This window comes from Anarrhichthys ocellatus, unplaced genomic scaffold (genome assembly GCF_004355925.1).
Source record: "Anarrhichthys ocellatus isolate YVR2014 unplaced genomic scaffold, GSC_Weel_1.0 scaffold115, whole genome shotgun sequence".
In the NCBI taxonomy this organism is placed as follows: Eukaryota; Metazoa; Chordata; class Actinopteri; order Perciformes; family Anarhichadidae; genus Anarrhichthys; species Anarrhichthys ocellatus.
The window spans coordinates 712,725-721,554 of NW_022280145.1; the positions used below are offsets into that span (position 1 = coordinate 712,725).

General features: G+C 44.8%; 1 protein-coding gene across 3 annotated transcripts in view; it reads left to right on the plus strand.

Annotated features, from left to right (window-relative positions):
- The window catches only part of znf438 (zinc finger protein 438), a 42,598-nt gene that overhangs the window by 14,161 nt on the left and 19,607 nt on the right, over positions 1–8,830 (plus strand). For 2 of the 3 annotated variants that reach the window (XM_031876763.1, XM_031876766.1), the window contains exon 2: positions 8,395–8,481. The gene's annotated coding sequence lies outside the window, so the exon portion shown is untranslated. Of the gene's footprint in view, positions 1–1,793; positions 5,084–8,394; positions 8,482–8,830 lie in introns of those variants that run through there. The other variant, XM_031876765.1, reaches the window with a different exon arrangement.

Consider the following 8,830-nt stretch of genomic DNA (forward strand, 5'->3'; position numbering starts at 1 on the left):
TATGCCGGCGATTAGCCTGCCAGTTCTCCTTTTGACCAAGTGCCTGCTGTTTTTGTTTTGGTGTAGCAGTCCCCTCTGATTTCCCCTCCCACCACCCTCCTCTTTTTACATGTTACGCATGCTTGGAACGATCTAGTTTTGTAAAATGCGTCTAAAGGCAAAAGTTTTTTGTAGCTGTTCAAAATGCCCAAAGTTGAATGTGCTGCAAAAAGCCTGCCGTCACACAGACCGCATCGCACTGCCTCTCCAATCTCTCTCCAAGAGCTCTTTGGATTGTCTTTGTTGTCTCTCATCAATGGATCGTAGAAAGTGAGATAAAGGTGCTAGAATACTTCAACAGAACTGCTTGTCAGATGGTACCCCACACCTTTCCAGAGTCAAAGTTAGGTGATGTCCGTCAATTTTTGTACCTCTCTGAAACTGACAATCTGACGATCACATTTTACAATTGACGGCCGGCTGTTACCCCTCACACGGTCAACACATCATATGAACTAGTTCTTTTCCACGCCTGTATGCGGTCTCTCCTTGAAGAAGACCTTCACCGTGTTGCACTTGGTTGTGCACAGAACAACTGACCCCAATGCATCAGGCAACGGTGTTTCTTTTGCTTTTTTTACTTTTTTTTTTTCATGCTGTGCTACTTTCGGTCTCCATGCCCAGTAAAGAGATCCAGCTCAACGAGACATACTGCCCCGACCGTCGATGAGACCTCATCTGCTAGGCCTCGCAGTGACAGGTTGAGAACAAGTAGCATTGGACCTTTGACCTTCTGAACTCTCCCTTTTGAAAAGTGTTCTGGATGTTTCCTAAATTTCTGAAATATAATGTCATAAAACCATATTCAGGAAAAAAACCCAAATATGAATATCCAGGCCTTTTGTTATGAAGAGCAAGGTCCTTTTTGCAGAAATACAAGAATACACTCACAACGTGTTTCGAATCGAATTCGATTATGTTTTACAGCTATTTTGATATATTTTGTTGTCAGCACGTTCTGAGAAGACAAACAACATTAAGAAACCAGAAGAAAATCATAGTTTTAGGTCATGGAAATGGTCCAACCCTGCTTTGAAAAGTCATGAGAAAGATGTGGAATTTATAATATCAAAGCTACAGTAGGTGAATGGGATTGAGAGGATGCAAATGTATTTTTAAATCCCACTTGATTTCATTTGCAGGAGATTATTTGCTCATCTGGCTTCAGTCTTGACGTTTGACAGACGTTACCTCTTTTGACTGGGGAGCCCCGGTAATAATGGCTTCATTTTGCACCGCAAAATACATCCGTGGAATTGGAGCGAACACACACAGACACACACGGGGGGGGGGGGGGCTTTATTGTGTGTTTGTGCTGCTGTTGGTGGCTGGGCAGGTCTGCGGTGTGTCTGGCAGGCTGCTGGGTCTCTGGGTTGCTCTGATAGCGCTTGTTCCTTTGAGGGCCCCAACATGCTGCGGATAACGACACCAGCCTCGTCCAGAGTCTGATCTCAGGCCAGCGCGAACCTGTCCAACGTCTCGGCTGCCAAGGACCTGGGCAGAATAGAGATACACCCGCGGTTGATTGGTTGAGCACATCATCAGACGTGTAACACAGGCTTGATGGCTGATAGCGCCGGCCCTCCCTGCTCCGGGTCTCTTCGCTGGCACACAGCGATCCCTGGATGCGCCCTCGGAGGACGAGCCCACCCCTCTCGTCTCCCTCATCTTCCCTTGATCTGCCTCAACCGGCTCCTCTCCCTCACCCTCCCCCTACCAGTTCCCCTCTGTTCTTTCTGTGCTTCCCCCCCCCCCCCCCTCCCTTGAAAACCATCTTTCTTCTTCGCCTTCTCCCCTCCCAGTTCCTCGTCAGATCCACAGGGCCAGATTTTTATCGCTTTTCTGCGAGTCCTGCGAGGGGAACCTTGAGGGTCTCAGTGGGATCAATTTAAAAGGGAAGCGCTTGTCTCTCCTCCTCTCCTTGGCCCTCTCGGCTGATTGGGTCCGCTCGCCAGAAACTTGCAGGCTTTTGATCTCAACCGCCCCCACCCACCCTCTGCTCGAAAGTTTTTGTCGGAGCTTGGCTCTAAAAAAAAAAAAAAAGAGAAAAAAATCCTGTTCCACTTTCTGAGAAATGAGGGCCCCATCCCCTTTCTCTGCACCTGCGAGAGAGAGAGTGAAAGTTTTGTAAACCCACTGGGTGGTACTCACAATCTATGGCGTGATTGACTTCTCCTTTGAAGATGTGAGAGCGATTCGTCTCTTCAGGTGGAGGTATGCCGAAGAGGACCCGTGGTCCTCGGGCAGCTCGCTTGAACAACCCGGTGAGAAGTTGCTGGGAGCCGCGATGCATAATTCACACCGTGTGGGGATCGGCTCTCTGTGTTACAAAGAGGAGAAAGGTACGAGGTGGTGCCTGGGAGCGTTCCCATGCTGAGCCTTCGTTGAAGTCGCTCCCTCCTTTGTACGACATGAAGGAACGGTGACCCCGCAGCAAGAGGGACTACATTAGACTACAATAACCAACCAGGGAGTGCTCTTTTCAGGCTTTTATGTTCCTGTTGGAAACCTAGAGCGCCGTTCATGGATAATCCACGTTTATTACATTACATATTATAGACTTATTTTACTATTTTTCACCATCATTCCAATCGGTTATGATGTTGTACTCCGCAAAGTAATTACTGAGATCCGTTGAAAGTGATGTCACGGCAGTTTCACATGGCGTTGCTACGGCGATCAGCTGAGAATCCAGCCCACACTGATGCTTCTTTGACAGCAAAGCGGCTGAACTATTTGTGACAGTCGCGTGGTCCAAGTTACAAAAAATCAGAGGTGCACGACCCAGCACCGTGACCACTTTTTGGGAATAAGGGGAAAAAAAACTGAATATTTTGTGCATTTAAACGTAGTCAGTGAGTGGAGCTGAGCAGAGCCACAACATGCAGTGAAAATGAGGCATATGTATGGAATAAAACCCAGACCGTATCCTCAGTAGAAGAAGGCCAATTTCATGAAAATAAGACCCAAGTTGTAATAGATATAAAGAAACAACATTTTTCAGGCTTAGCTTAAAGTCTGCAGCAAGTAATATTTCTTCAGCGTATGATTATGTGAGTCTGTTGTGTAATAGAGGTGGTTTTCTGAGGAATGGGCAGTAGAAACACCTCCTCCTCCTCCTCTGTCTCCTGCCAGGTCACTGGAGGTCAAAAAGGCCCTACCTCACTGACCTCTCGTCTCTTGGGAAAACTCCAGTCACGACTCTGGCTAAATTCACGAAGAATTTTAATCCCAACGTGGCCACAGTGTTTTTTAGTGCTTTTTGTTTTTTCAGGCGGCGTCAAAAGAACATCACCCGGTCTCTTGCCAGCTGGCTGGAACCTGCAGCCGTCGTCTCCGCCGCCGAGCCTCTCGGAGAGGAACCTGAAGGTTCGAGGCGGTTCGGTTACGGGCGCCTCTCTCGCCGTTAAGCAAAACACCCCTCATTTTCAAGGCTCCTGAGTCCCTCGGTGATGACATCACCGGTGTAGTTGTGCACTAATTGAGGTTTAATGCTAGAGTAGAGAGAGCAGGGCTGTAATTTTCCCGCCCCGGCCTGGAATAGAGACGACAGCTTTTCATGTGGTCCGGGTCTAATTTAGGCTGCGCTGCTGCAGCTGTGGGACACCTCACACTTTTATGCTTCTCATTCTGCCTAGAAATAAAAAATATATATATTATGGAAAAAGCAGTTTGTTTATACAGTGATGTACAGGACATGCCCAGACTTAGACGTACAGTAGTAGTGCTAGTCGATACACTGTTGCTAAGACATTTGAAGACTTTTCATCCAACAAAACACTGACCTGGAAATTGGACATTTTTTTCCAGTGCCTGTTGCAAAACCACCAACGTTCCCAAGTAAGCCTCGAAGAAATAAATCCATCCCCACCACCTCTGCCTAAAAACCGCTCTCCCTCTGAATGTAAAGCGACAATGTAAAGCAACACAAATAGGCCCAATGTAGGTGGAGGAGGGGGTGTAATGTGGAGAGTGGCATTCTGTGTGTCATTACGCTGGCATGTCCACAGAGCCTGGGCGTAATGACATCCAGGCAAACAAACAAACACGCGTCAGACGCACAGCTCTTTATCCCTGCCGCCATATCGAGGCCCGTTTGAAGTGGAAAGCTTTAATCACAAGTGTAATCATTGACATTGCTAGCTGGTTACTGGACTGAGAGAGGGGGGGCACCACTGTCGAGGCCTGTGGGAACATCTGATAGCAGCAGGAGACCAGACAAGCTTAGGACTGTGTGACCGTTACACTCTGTCTCTGGGGACAGACTAGAGACGGCTTGATGTTCCTTTTTCTTTCTTTCTACTTGTTTACTTCTGAAAGCAAAATACTGACGTCATTATTGATGCCATGACCATTAGAGAAGTAACCTGCAGCCCGTTTTTATAGACGTACAAGTGGTACATTTAGTAAAGTAATGTACTTTAGCACAGACTTGAGGTACTTGTGCTTTACTTGAGTATTTCCATTTTATGCTACTTTTACTCCTCTACATTTCAGACGGGACTATTGTACTCTTTTACTTCATTACATTTATTTAGACTTAAGTCATTGAGATTATTAATACAAAATATAAAAATATAACTATAAGTTAGCTAATCATTGTTGATGTATTCTAGGGGATTAGGCTAACCAGCAGTATATTAAGTCATTCATATTCGCTCCTACTTTACCAGCTGCAACATTTAAGTGATGAACACATTAATAATTGTATTCCAACGATATACATTATTCTGAAATACTTTTACTTTTGTTACTTTTCAGTATACTTTGATGCTAATGCTTTGTACTCTTACATGAGTATTTATACAGCGTGGTACTTTTTACTGAGATAAACTAGAGATGCCTGCCGTCACAAATGTGTCCTAACATATGCTAACAGATTGCACCATGAGAATAACCAAGGTATGTTTCATCATTCAAACCACAGAATTGTCCAATGTGCGAACTCTTGGAGCTGATCCAAACATCACTCACGGAGAGATGTGATGAAACAGAAGCTGCTTGGCAGCGGGTCGCTGTGATCAGCCCTCGTACGGAGGAGTTTGTGAGTGAACAGGAAAATAAGCCGGAGATGTGTCGTTGTGCATTTGGGTATCAGAGGCTGTGTAATGTACAGTGGCCTCGGGGTGTGATTTGGAAATGAAAGAGCGTTTTGTGATTAACTCTCAGCACATGCACATACACACACACACACACTGATCCCATTGTACCAGTCGGGTCTAGCTGGCCTCTGCTTGGGCCAAAGCCTGTTAACTCCGATTCAGAGCGTAGGGGCTGGTAATGAGCACTGTCAGAGTTGACATAACAACCTCCCGCTCTGGGGCTGAACAGTAGAGAGAGAGCCGGGGAGAGGGAGAGGGTTCTGTCTGTGCTGGGTGGTTCTGCAACTTAACCATTGAAATTCCCACTCAGTGTCAGCTGTGTTTTGCTTGGTATTTTTTCACTTTTGGTTTCGCTTTGCAGTCGGCGCTCTCTTAAGTTTAGCCCTGGACTTTGAGATTTAAAGTCAAGATGAAACCTCGATTTTGGCACTATCTGTTTTTGCCACGTCATCATCTTGGTTTTTATTTTTGGTTGTCGCCATTGGTTATTTTTGTCAACCAAAAGTGACAGGAGAGAGTGGAGCAAAGTACAAACAAACGCTGAGTAAGACATTTTTAAGCAAGAAAAAGGTTTCAATTAACTTGCTGTGGTAGAGAGCTGTCAATCACAGTAGCCCCGCCCTAAAGCATCCCCTGCTTTATGGTCTGTTTGACTCTAAATGGACCATAATGTACTAAATGAACATCATGCTGTATTGAAGAAGACTTGAAACTAGAGACTGAGACCATAAACTCATGTTTACCAAATGCCCTTTTCTACAAACTACCTTCACAGTGATGTGTGATAAAAAGATATTCGTTAAATAAATTGTAGGTACATCATGTTACTCAGACTTGACAGTGGCTGCTTTTACCCCTCTTACCTGGAATGAATAACTCCGTCTTTTAAAGCGTAGTACCTAAAGAGGCAATCCTTCAAGACTTGTGTACTGTGTATATGCGTAACTTCAAAATAATTTTCATTATCGTACACCCTAACCCCTTGAATAAATGTATTTTTTGTCATGAATAATAGAGCTAAATAAATGAATTATTACATTCGGAGAATACCAAGCGACGTCACTGACATACAAACGATCGGTGCTCTGTGCGTTAGTCCTCGAGGTTAATATCCAGAGCGGTTGTTTTCTTCACGGTGAGCATTTTTCCCATGCGCGTCCCCATCCCGCCTCATTAGAATCGGCTTGTTTCGAGTGGATGACTTGCTGCGTTTGTCTGATTTTTTTTTTTTTTTTGAGTTCATGCACCACACAAAACAGAGCGCGGTTCCAGCATGGCGTGTCCTGGACTCCCATTTCTCAATAATTTATCCAGACAACTAGAATGATTATTCTATGAATATGCACTAAAAACCCCTTTCTTCTGCTCTTTCTCTCCAAGTTTGTGCATGTCTGTGTGTTCTCGAGTGTGTGTGCATGCGGGGCAAATATGCGGCTGTGTGTATGCAGCTCTTTCCTGCCTGAAACAAAGGAGGTGTCAGGGCGAATTAGGCCCCCCTACGACTGAACGCCCAGAGAGCTTAGAGATGCACCGCAGGTTCTGCTGAGTCGCACATGAGCCACGTTGTCTGCCTCCCCCCGCCCCCTGCCCTCCACCCCCCTCCCACCTCTCCACTCCTGAGTTGCTCTAACAAGGTTGTTGGAAGAGGATAAGGCGTGTTAAATTAATAATTTACACAGAAGAGCGCTCCTTATTTATTTAATACGGCTGGATCTGACTGAGTGGGCAGCCCCGCGTCCCCCGACTGCCAAGACACTGGCTAAACGAGCGCTCGCTCGGCTTAATGGAGGGCCAAGGCGACAGGCATTTAGAGAGAGCAAAAGGGGGTACATGGGAGACTTTGTAGATTGTGTGTGTGTGTGTGTGTGCGTGTGCGCGCTTGTGAAACAGGCCGTGCGGAGCCGCGCTCATGTGTGAATCTTGTCGCCGCTGTATGTACATTGTCGTCGCACCACGCTACTCTTCATACCTCTCTGCAACAGATCACATGAGAGACCCTTCAACTATTTCAAACAACTGCTTCTGATGGACATATAAAGAGTAACTGCACACTTGAGCATGTTTTTTAAGCTATAAACTAAATGATGTAAATGCACTGAGATGAAATGCATCCATGCCAGTGTTAATATTGGTATTTCTTACCAAATTTATAAACATCTGCATTTATGCTTGAAAATGGCTCAAAATGCCATCTACTGCCTTGAAGCAGCCTTAATCCTGCCCGGTCAATTCTGAGATAGATTTGAAGTGTTGGGACTAATAAAACTAATAAAAGTCATGAAATGAATCAATACTAATCAGACCCCCGTCCTCGGCCCTCCCCCATGCCGCTATGCGTTTTACTTTATTTGTAACCACTGTGAAGCTTTACAATCACAGCACAGCTCATTGAGCGGCTGGCTAGTTGGCCCCTTAATTAGCTCTGGCTCTCATGTCTGTCGAGGCTTTCGTCATACGGAAGTGGGTTTGGTTTTATCTCTCAGACCCTTAAGCAGGTTTTTTCCCATCTTTCAACATTATGCAGTGGGCGGACTCAAGCTCAGACCTGGTGGTGAAGTTGCACTTAAATTATTAATGATAATCACATCATTAACTATATTTAAACATAGACGTTAATACATTGAAAAAACATTATTCATCATATATTCTTCACAATGTCTTCCGTTCCTTTTTACTTCAAAGTGCCCTTTTTGAAAATGTAGTTTTTATGGTTTGGTATGAGAAAATGCTAAGAATCACATCACTGAACTAACCAGCTAGCTACAGCTGCTAACACTCGCGCTAAGCTCACAAGCCAACCCAGCTAGTTAGCTTGTTAGCTAGGTAGCGTGCAACGCCCTATTGAGAGAAATAAAAGGAGAATTTAAGTATATTGTAAGCGTGTATACTGTGTGTATTTACAGCAGCAGGTACCTGGTAGATTCAGAATTACTTTGATGTTGTTTTTGCTGTAGCTAACAGGAGCTAACTGGCTAATTTTGGCTGAGGGGGCGGGCACTTATGACAGCTCCAGCTTTATGAAAAGCAACATCAAGAAAATAAAAGTGGGGCAAAAGGCCATTCAGAAATAATAAGACTTTTGACAAAGGATGTTTTAAAATGAACAATTCTATAATGAATTAACAATATTAAATAGCATTTCATAATAATGACTTGAGTTGTATCATTTATAGCTTAAATAATATATAGCCTTGTGTTTTTTTGTTGTATTTTGTACACTTTATTTTAAGGTCAGTGTTTTATGTCTTTACAGGGGGAGTGTGGAGAGGGGGGGGACAGGACCACCACGTGGGCACCACCCAGAAAGAGGAGCAGCTGAGGAGGGAGGATCATCCAATCGGTAAACACTTTGTTTTTTAAAGAACAGCAGTTGTTTTAGGATACAATAAGGTGGAATCTGTTTGATTGTTCGGAAACAAACGCAAGACGATTACATGTCAGGTTGTTACATAACATCGGCCCTCTTGTTGTAGCACTGGAGGGAGGAAATAAACCGCTCCGACCAATCGGGTTAAGATCAAAAATCCTTAAAATCTTCTCACTGACATCTGGGTTTGTCATTTTCTGGCCCGTGTCCTCCTCCTCATATTCTCCTTCTTCTTCCTCCTGTGGAAAAGGAGAGATACATCGCCACAGTTCCCTTGTGTGTGTGTGTGTGTGTGTGTGTGTGTGTGTGTGTGTGTGTGTGT